This window comes from Sphaerodactylus townsendi, linkage group LG08 (assembly GCF_021028975.2).
Source record: "Sphaerodactylus townsendi isolate TG3544 linkage group LG08, MPM_Stown_v2.3, whole genome shotgun sequence".
Lineage (NCBI taxonomy): Eukaryota > Metazoa > Chordata > Lepidosauria > Squamata > Sphaerodactylidae > Sphaerodactylus > Sphaerodactylus townsendi.
This window is the reverse complement of record NC_059432.1, coordinates 36005552-36016327: the sequence shown is the minus strand read 5'-3', so window position 1 is coordinate 36016327 and position 10776 is coordinate 36005552.

Here is a 10776-nt window from a genome sequence, read left to right as displayed (position 1 = left end):
CCATTATTGCAAGTCCTATCCTCTGCTGCCAACAGGGACAGCTCTCTGCCCTCCTCTAAGTGACGGCCGTTCAAATACTTAAAGAGAGCAGTCGTGTTCTCCCTTGATTTCCTCTTCTCCAGGCTAAACATTCCCCTCAGCCTTTCCTCATAGGGTTTGGGTTCCAGGCCCTAATCATCCTTGTCGTTCTCTGCTGTACCCACTCCATTCTGTCTGCATCCTTTTTGAAGTGAGGCCTCCAGAACTACATAATACTCTAGGTGCAGCCTGACCAAGGCAGTGTAGAGCGGGACTATGACATCTTGCAATTTGGATGTTATACCTCTGTTAACATACCCCAAGATTGCATTGGGAGTTTTTCTTGCTGCATCGCACTGGCTATTCATATTTAACTTACTGTCCACCTGTACCTCAAGATCTTGTTTACACACGCTGCTATTCAGTAATGTGTCCCCCATCCAGTATGCTTGTTCCTCAGTTTTGTTATCCAGAAGGAGAACTCAGCACTTATCCTTGTTGAATTGCATCTTGGCAACTTTCCCAGGGAGCAACAGCCTGAGATGTGGCTGTCCTATTCAAGTGTATTATTCCAGGAGAGCTGTGGTTGGCTAGGTTTGTGGGACAGGGGGCAGTAGTGGGTCTCTTTTTCCTGACTTTATGCTCAGTAAGACTATTTTCACTTCTGCTGCTCAAAAGAAGATCATATATTTGAATTCTGAATCATAAAGAGATGCAGGCTAACTTCTTTGATGTTAATTCTTAAACAACATTTAGTATCAGAATGACATTTAGAGCTAATAAGAATCTGTTGCTAGAACCAGTTATTTGAAGGTCTTCAAACTTGTGTTTACTAGGCAAGTAAAACGGGGAAAAAATTACAGCCACTCTGCAAATATCCGTTTTTGCTAAGAAATCTGTTTTTGCATAGCAAATGCCTTTTGCTGTAGTGTGGTTTGGACATGGTCCTCCTGATTCCTCAGGTCTTCTTTATATTTTTTGGCAAGGAGTTAGCCAGAGGTCTTGTGGGTTTTGCTGGCAAACTGTCATGTACAGTGGAAGGATAAGTGAAGAAAGCATAAGAAGGAAACATTGCAGCAAATATAGGAAGTGGGATGATGGATACTTCATGTCAGGGGCTAACCTATCGAATTTTATCTCATGCATCATCTAAGAGTTCAGAGTAGCATATCAGGGTAAAGTCCCTTCTCCCTGGCTTCCAACTGATGCCGTTGCTACTGTGTGCATAATTCTCCCTTTCCTCTGTTGAGCCACGGACACTCCCCTGAGCTTGGAGGGTCAGTGGGACAAAAATGGTCAAGCATGGCACATTTTGTGATACACTAATGGCTACTTATTCTTTTAGCCTCACTGTAATAAACACTTATGTGGTGCAGCACCTTCAACATGAGAACATGAATAACAGAGGCAGAGCAAGGGGAAACTGCGCCCAGTGCGGGCACTCTGTACCCCTGCAGCAGCTCCCACCCCGGAACGCCCCCACCACGCCCCCTTGACAGCCAAGTCACACCTCCGCTGCTGCTCTGCCCAGGGCATCACGCCCTCTTCCCTGTGGGCACTACGCCACTGATGAATAAATTTTAATAGAGTTTTACCAAGCAAGAAGTAACAAAGTTTTGATTTTATTTTGGGGAGAGGATAAAATATATCTGCTAACGAGCAATCCATGGCTTTGCTTTCTTGTCCATTTCTTTCAGTCCTCTTTTGGATTGTAATGCCACCGCCAATCAAGTGGTTATCTGCAAGGATAAGACTAGTTCAATGTAATGTTCATTTTTATCTTCCCAATGAATGGTGTTCTTTATTCTCCTGCAGCCCAGAACAGATGCAAAGCCACAAGTCCCAGGGCCTGCACACGTGTTCCTCTGACATTTAGTGGGCCAACTTGAGGCAGAGCCACAACTGTTGAGTCTATGTTGAGATTTTGGTTTTCCTTATTTGTTGGGGAAACCTATTTGTGAAGCAGCAATTTCTTCCTGCGAGAACAACAGCTCAGAATTGTTGCATTTTGTAGAAGCCCAAACCAGCAGTGTTGTTATACGCTAACACTTTTATTGAAACATAAGCTCTTGAATATAGAATGTAGGCAGCCCTCTCCACTACTGTTCAACATCACTAAACAAGGATCTGGGCAGAAAGATATATGTTATAGAACTATTATTTTGCCATGCAAGGGCCATTTTTTCATTCTCCACAGAAGCAATTGGGAAATCAAATCCCTTTGGAGTTTCATGGAAAAATTGTTAGGGCAGTGGTCAGGAAGACTGAGGTCCTTTATATAATTATACAGATATATAATTATATAGACATGAATGATAATAGCTTTAAAGGAAAATTTAGGAACAAGAAAATGAACCGCCTTGAGCCCGACTTAGGTCAGGAAAGGGCAGGTTAGAAATCTAAGAAGAAGTGAAAGGATGGAGCCACCGTCAATAAAGATTCTGAGGTGCATGTCACTAGATTGTTGGGGTATTCCTGCTGAGATCTAATTAATAAATGAAGTTACCCTAAAGATTTTGAGGTGTAAACCTTACCTTCCTCTACAACTAAATGCACGGCAAGGGGATGAAGGGAATCAGTTCATGATATTTTCCCTCATCAATCCATCTGAAACTCTCTAGTGATAAATATCTTTGTATGGTCCAGGATAATGAATGCATACCCATCTTGGTAAGGAAAAGCATTCTCTATTGTTAAAAATGGTTAATCCAATTACAGATGTAAATCCCCCACTCCCCAATACACATATATACATATACTGCAATTGGTGTTGACTTTTAATGAAAACTTATATTTGTGCTTTCAAGTTCGGGCTGAAAAAAAGATCCACAGCTTCCTGCAAGGGAAGAGAATGGATTTTTGTCTTCCTGCTTTGCAAGTGATCACCTCAAGATGGCCCAGCTATTTTCAAACACAACCAGCCTCCCCCAGTCACCATGTCAACTGCTCACCATCTGTTGCTTCGAGTTCAGTCTATCTCAGCCATCTGTTTGCTTAAATGCAGTGAGAAGAACGAAGTTGGTTGCCTCTTGTTTGCCACGTGTAAATAATGTCTTTATGCAAGGAATGCTATAAACAATTCCCTGCGTGCAACTGAGAAGAGGTTACTGCTTGAAAGTGCAGCCTTCCTTCTGCATACAGTTTAATAAGCTGCCCCAAACACCACAAATATTTAAAGTTGCCGTGTGTTAACTCTCACCTGTAAGAGAATATGGAAGCACGTCTTCAAGATCTTCCATAGTTTTTCGCATCTAGCTACTCAAAGGCTTTTCCAACATTAAGCAGTAAGGTGGCCAGAAATTTTTGAACATATTTATTTAAGAAATTTATACGCTGTCTGCCCAAACTTGTCACACACAAGCCATTCTGCTAATTACAACACTTTGTCTTGTACAAATGAATTGCCTTTAAGAATAAGCTTAAATAATAACACTCCTGCCATGAGGCTTGGAATTAAGGTATGTTTCAGAAAGAGTTTTGTTTCAGTCTTGTTTCTTAAATGTTGTTATTGAATGGTTATGCTTCAAACTTTTGCAACAGGAGGACAGAGAACTGCAGTAATACCGTGTTTCCCCGAATATAAGACAGTGTCTTATATTAATTTTTGCTCCCAAAGATGCGCTATGTCTTATTTTCAGGGGATGTCTTATATTTCTGTGTTCTGTTCGTCAGGCATGCTTCCAAACAAAAACTTTGCTACATCTTACTTTTGGGGGATGCCTTATATTTCGCACTTCAGCAAAACCTCTACTACGTCTTATTTTCCGGGGATGTCTTATATTCGGGGAAACAGGGTAGCTGCAATCCTAAACTGATATAATTCAACTACTAACTGGCAACAGAAAAAAAAATTCTTGGAAGGACATTCTGACTAGAAGATGACAGTTTGTGCAATTTGGCAACCTTTGTTTTTTGCATTTTTGTACAAGGAGTACATGCTGAAATTTAACCCATTAAGTCTCTACATTTTCTTGCCAAAAGCTAAGCATAGGCATTGAATTAAAGCTTTGTAAGACTTATCATGTTCATGGGTGGAGTTAGGCTAAGTGACTGTTGGTAGGGATCAAAAAACCCATCGAGCCTTTCAGCAAGATGTCTGAGGTGGTATTAATTAATTAGAGTATTTATTTTGTGGCCACAGATGACATACAATTCAACAAATTAAAAATATGCCAAATGTAATACAATACTATTTATTCTTCTCCCCAAGAAAATGTCTGCAGCTAAAGTACAAACAAACTAGTCTTAAATACCTCCTGAAAAACTTCTAAAAATACCACTCCCCATTACCTCCTGAGCAAGCCTGTTCCACAAAGTGGGAGTTGCTAAAGGAAATGAACAAGCTCTAGTAGAAGCCAATTTTATTTTTCATGCAAGATAGCTATCAAAGCTTCGAAGAGCCTCCTTTCTACCAAGCTGTGGTCCCTTTATCAAATCAGTTTTCACTCTTTTGCTAGTATGAGAAATGAAAAGTCGGCTCAGGCCTTAATAGGTAATAGAGCTCAGTTAAGTGAGAACCTTAACTAGTGTTGGTATACCAGGTTGTCATCTTGGACCGTGCTTTTGTTGTAAGAGCAGCTATAAGGGACGGCCTATGGTATCCTTGGTCTAGATGGTTGTACGTTTCAGGAACACCAAGAAGGTCTTCTAACCGATTAACAAAGTTCCTGCTAAGTCTTTTCAGATTCCAGTTTCACTTGGTCATACAAAAGTTAGCATTTGTCTGTACATCTAACATCGTCCTTGATGTTTGTGTTTTGCTCCAAGGCTTACACTGGAATAAAATTAAAAGTAGCACATGAACATTTTTAGCATCTATGCAGCACTTTTTAAAGCATTCAAAGCACACAATTTCAGTAATCTTTACAAAGATCTGTTAAGGTGCAGATAATTTGCACATTTCCTCAATGACAGCTACTGCAGTAACAATTATGAAGCATTGTATTGCTCTCAATGGTTCAATGCTTTCTTCTAATACAAGATAAATGTGTATGTTCCATATATTACAACATTAGTTGGTCCGTTAAAAATACAATTTCACTTCCTTGGTCTTTCTTGAAAGTGAATTGCTAAGAACAGTTGTCTCCCAAGGGAACTCCCTTTTCAAGGCTTCTTGCGATGACTAAAAATCAACATCATGAATAACAATGATGTCAAAGCACTTTGCAAACATTACACAACACAACACACCTGTTGGGTTGGCAAATATTGTGTTCAACCCAACATGACACTGGTGCCCGGAAAGATTATAACCCCCAAGAATCAAACCCCAGAGTCAACGATGGACAAACCCAGGAATTTTATACGGTTAATCTTGTCTCAACAGGTTCTTCTTGGCAAAGAAGAAACCTGACTTGGAAGAACTTTAAGTGTTTAACAGGACTGGTGTAGTGGTTAGTGTTTCAGTACAGTACCAATGAGACCCTGGGCTGCTGTTTACCGCTCGTGCAGAAACACTTGCCTCAGAAGGTTGGTGTAGGGATCCAGTAGAGAAAAGGAGAACAAAACATACCATCCTAAGTACTGGAAAAGGGTAGGATAAAAATGTAACTGATACATGGGTGGATTCTGCATGGGCCAAAAACAGCAGTGTGAAAATGGTGTGAAATCTGTGTAAAATGGTTTAAAATGGTGTAAAAGGGTTTACACCATTTTCACACCACTGTTTTTGGCCCATGCAGAATCCGCCATAGAGAAAAGTTACATTCAGCAAACTTACAGACATTCATATGATACAAGATATGTAAGGATCTTAGCTTTGGCCCATTTCCCCCTAAACTTTATGTATTCCTCAAGTGCCTTCCAACAGAATGTGAACTAATTGTTGGCATGGTAACAGATAATTTTTTCCTCCACGTTTCTCTTTCTGTCAACCACAGCCATTAAAGAGCTATTAGAGTGGCAATAAATTTGCTGCCAAAAATGTTTTTGTATACAGGAGATGCTGCAATGTATATATAAGACTCATTGCTTAGATGGGTGCTACTATGTGGAAGGCAACTTCACACCCAGTCTTTGGACACTTGCCTATATAGCTCTGAACTATACTAATGAACATAGACAGTACAGATACATATCACTATCAGCAAGCACTGGACTAAATGGAAATTTTGTTGGCAGATAGCTGCCTAGCCAAGCCCAACTTCATGAACAGAACTAAGTTGCTTTGCTCCAGGAAACACAGGATTTAACATATGGCTAATTATGCACATTTGGTCTCATTTGCATTCAGTGTACATTCCCTTTAGGTTGGATTCTTAATTGCTCACATTTCCCCCTCTTCAGAACTCACTGCGCTCCTAGGTCAAATTTTCCCCATGATTTTCAAGACCGGTTGAAGTGCAACCGTTCAGGAAAAAGCAAAGGGAGATGAGGGGAATCTACATGCATTTGCATTCCTTGGTCCTCCTGGCTTTCCCTGTGTCAGTCCCCGGCTCGGACAATAAAACGCTTGTAGTTTTTCAAGGATTTTATTGAAGACATATGAGAGACAGTTCTGGCGAAAAGGCACCAAGCACTTGATAATATGGATAGCATAATCCCCACCCCCACATGGGATCAGAGAGTCAGAAGTGTCCAGCCTGGAGGCCCTTCCCAGCCGCAGAACTCCAAGGCCAGAACCAGTAGATAGGGATGCACCTGCAAAAGTGAAAGCACTCCCACATAATTCCCCCCACCAAACAGGAGCATCCTGACACCCTGCCCACATAACATTAATTCCTCCCAATCAGGCAGAACAAGGAAGTGGGGGGTGGGCCACCTGGCAGATTGGCTTGGCTGCAGACACTTCACAGCAGGATAGTCCCCTTCAGACAAAAAAGAAGGGAAATCCTACTGCGTACACACACCTGCAAAGAGTCCTATGACAGAACCCCTCAAGAGTTAATAATTACTTTAGATCATGGAGGGAGCACAAAAGTATTTTACCAGCTCTATTCAATTTTTGCACTGACCTGGATGACCAAGGCTAGCCTGATCGCATCAGATCTCAGAAGCTAAGCAGGGTTAGCAATTGGACGATTAGTAACTGAATGGGAGACTACGAAGGAATGCCATGGTTGTTGTGCAGAGGAAAGCAATGGCAAACCACCTCCGATAGACTCTTGCCTTGAAACCCCTACTGGGTTGCCATAAATTGGCTGTGACTCACCAACACTTTACACACACATTAAATTTTCATTGGTACAAGTTCAGCCCACATTTTTACTAATATAAAATTAAAACTGTTTCCAAAAACTGTGGAACCTGAAAACCTACAGTTTCACCTTTTAATGGTATGTCATATATATCCTGATTTTAATGGTATGTCATGTATGTCCTGATTGAAAGCTATTTAGGCATTCTGAAGTCTAATTTGTTGACCCAGGATTGGGTTCCCCCCCCCCCCCCCGAAACTACTGCCTGGAGCGGCCCTCAAAATGTCAACACATGCTTTATCTAGACAACTGAAGCTGCAATCCTTAAACACATTTTTTTGGAAGCAAATCCCACAGAATTCATTAAACATGTGTAGGTTTGTGATGTACCTCTAGCAAATGACACTTTCAGGATATAATAATGGCAAGATGACCTTCTGCATTTATAAGTGGTATGCTTTTGTGTTAAGGATGGTTTCAATTTATCAATTTGATGCAAACAGGAGCCACCAGGAGAGGGAATCTGGATGTGAGCCTGGTGAGGGGTGGGGTAACTCTTTACCAAATACAAAATGCACCCTCCTATTCTACTGTAAACCTCAGCAAGTAACAGGACAAGTAACTGTATTGTGCCTTTTTTCCTACTGAATGTTAAAGAAGCCCCAGAAAACTGGTACCACTGAGTGGAGTTAACTTCCTGTTCAGCAACACAACTGAACCAGTCCACAGCCATTTTTGCTAAATTACGCAACAGGAGAAATCTGATCACAGACCCGCAATATCCCATGCCTGCAAGCACCCAGATCTGTTTTTCAAATCACACACAAAAAACTGTATCTGCAGGAATAGTACTTTCACAACAAACTCCCTGTGAGGTGGGTGGGGCTGAGAGAACTCAGAAGAGCTGTGACTAGCCCAAGGTCACCCAGCTGGCACATGTTGGAGTGCACAGGCTAATCTGAATTCCCCAGATAAGCTCCACAGCTCAAGTGGCAGAGAGGGGAATAAAACCCAGTTCCTCCAAATTAGAGTATACCTGCTCTTAACCACTACACCACTGCTGCTCCTTTAAGCTCCACAAGGTTTCCAACAAACCAGAACAGATATGTTCAAAATAGACAGGAAACATTTCATGAATGGGGAAGAAGGAGTCAATCTACTTTCCATCTAATCATATGATTCTAAAAGCTAATTAATGAGGAAGAAAGTCTGTACAGTTCAAAACTGTTGGAAATGACTGGTTGAAAAGCTTGAGGAAGGAAGCCTTAGGTTCAACCAAAGGTGAGTCAGACAACCTCCAAGTGTGTAACTGGACATTTTTCCTTTTGTCTGAGTTGACATCCTGGATTGAACTGTTCTGCAAAGCAGTCATATGAGAGTTCTGTTACAAATACAAGCTGATTCAATATGTACTACTGCAGTGATGGCGAATCTATGGCACAGGTGCCAAAGGTGGCACTCGGAGCCCTCTCTGTGGGCACACGCACACAGAGTTCATCATGTGGGGGTGGAAAATCACCCCCCCCCCACACACACACATACATCTAGACTGGCCTGGGCCACTGAGTATGATGTGTGCACACCGCAGTGAGCAGGGAGGACTCGGCTGGCAGGCTTCGTGCCTGTGCTCCAGGTGGCTGCTGCCCGAGGGGGGTGGGTGGCGCAGAGGAGGCAGAGATGCTAGAGAGGCACAAAGCGGTGCGCTGGCCCCTGCTCAAGCAGGTGGGCGGAGGAAGAGGGAGCCAACCGTTTTTTTCTAAACTAAAACCTTAGCATTCAGGTTAAATTGCCAGGTTGGCACTTTGCAATAAATAAGTGGGTTGCAATTTGGGCATTCAGTCTCAAAAAGGTTCACCATCACTGTACTACTGCAAGCCATCCTAAAGTGCAAACACACCATTTGTGAGTAACGGAATTTTCACAAGAACAAGTTTGCTATGCTGGTTGTTAGTTTAGATGGAGAAAAAGTAACTCAGTACACAGCCAGAAGTTGTGTGAATGACCATCAGAGATCTGTACATTCCCTGTCGTTTGTATAATGGCTTTTGTAACATGGTATCCAGGAAAGGGTTGCCTTGAGGAAATGGGTTGCCTTAAGGAATGCGCATTAAGCTTACCACCCAAGCAATTAATATCATCCAAATTTCAAGCCTGAAGTGCCTGCCTGGATTGGCTGGTTAAGTAGGGAACAGATAAAATGAATGATGCTTGAAAGTGAACTTAAGTAATAACAAGCGTGAATGGGAAGATGTAGAACAGTCATCCCCAACAAGTTGCCTATGGCAACATAATGCTTGCTGATATGTTTCCTGATGCTCACTTGCTTCTGGCCCAAACCACTCTTCTCAAAAGCAACAAGCCATCCCTCATGTCATTAATAACATAAGTAGTCCCCAGCTGGATTCGACCACTGATCCATCTAGTCCAGTATCCAATTTAACACATTTCACACACTTTCACACACTGGTTGACAACTGCCAACCAGTTGTCCTGGAGCAGAAGATGCTTCAGGTCTCCAAGAAGAATAATTTTTGAGGCTTTAAGGAAACACCCTTAAATAGCAGTTGCCATCACAGTAGAGTGGTTGGCTTGGAGCCTCCACACATAGTGACTGCCCTTCCCCATGGTGGCTATTTTATGGTGATGCTGGCTTCCCCTCCCTAAAACTCTAAAAGTATCCATAGGTTCGACAATGTAGAAAATCAGTGGAACAACAGGGTTCTGACTGGAGAAATAAGTAATGGATGGAGACATATATTGAAAATCTGTGAGGAAAGGGCTCTATGAAGCAGTTCAGTGAAGCACCGATATTCTACATGGGTGGTAAGACAGCCACTCCTGTCCAAAAATTAGCCCAGGGAAGTTTACCAAAGTTTGACTAAAAGAACCCCCTAATTCCCAGTACAAAAGAGTAGCCATGTTAGTTTGTTGTAGAGGAGAAAAAAACCTGAAGAACCCAGTGATCCCATATCACCATACATAATTTTTTGTAATGAGGGACCATGGTTTTTCAGATTTCCCTAAGACTTTCATGAATGATTTTGCTAATGTCTAAATCAAATTCCATGCAGCTCTTATAAATGAGAGCAAGCCTAAACAGGTCCAGCTGTTAATAGGGCTTATTTGCAGGAAGCTCAGACCTAGATGGCCCAGGTTAGCCTGCTCTTGTCAGATCTCAGAAGCTAAGCATGGTTGGTCTTCACAAGTATTTGGATGGGAGACCTCCAAGGAATGCCATTCAAACCACCTCTGAGTGTCTTTTTTCTTGAAAACCCCATAAGGGGTCTCCATAATAACTCTGCTGTGACTTGGCAACACTTTACATGCATACATTCATAGGAAAGTGCTGTTGAGATTGCACTGAATGGCATTTCTGACTGTCATCTTTGAACTCACTCAACGAAAGCCCGAACGGGAGAATCCCACAGTCATTTGAACGATTTCTCACTGGGAAGCTGTAATTCATCCTTTCACTGTAATTATTGGGACTGTGTAATTCCATAGTTTGTTTTCTTTCTTTCTTTCTTTCTTTCTTTCTTTCTTTCTTTCTTTCTTTCTTTCTTTCTTTCTTTCTTTCTTTCTTTCTTTCTACAATCTTGGCTGCTACCAAACTAGACGAGAC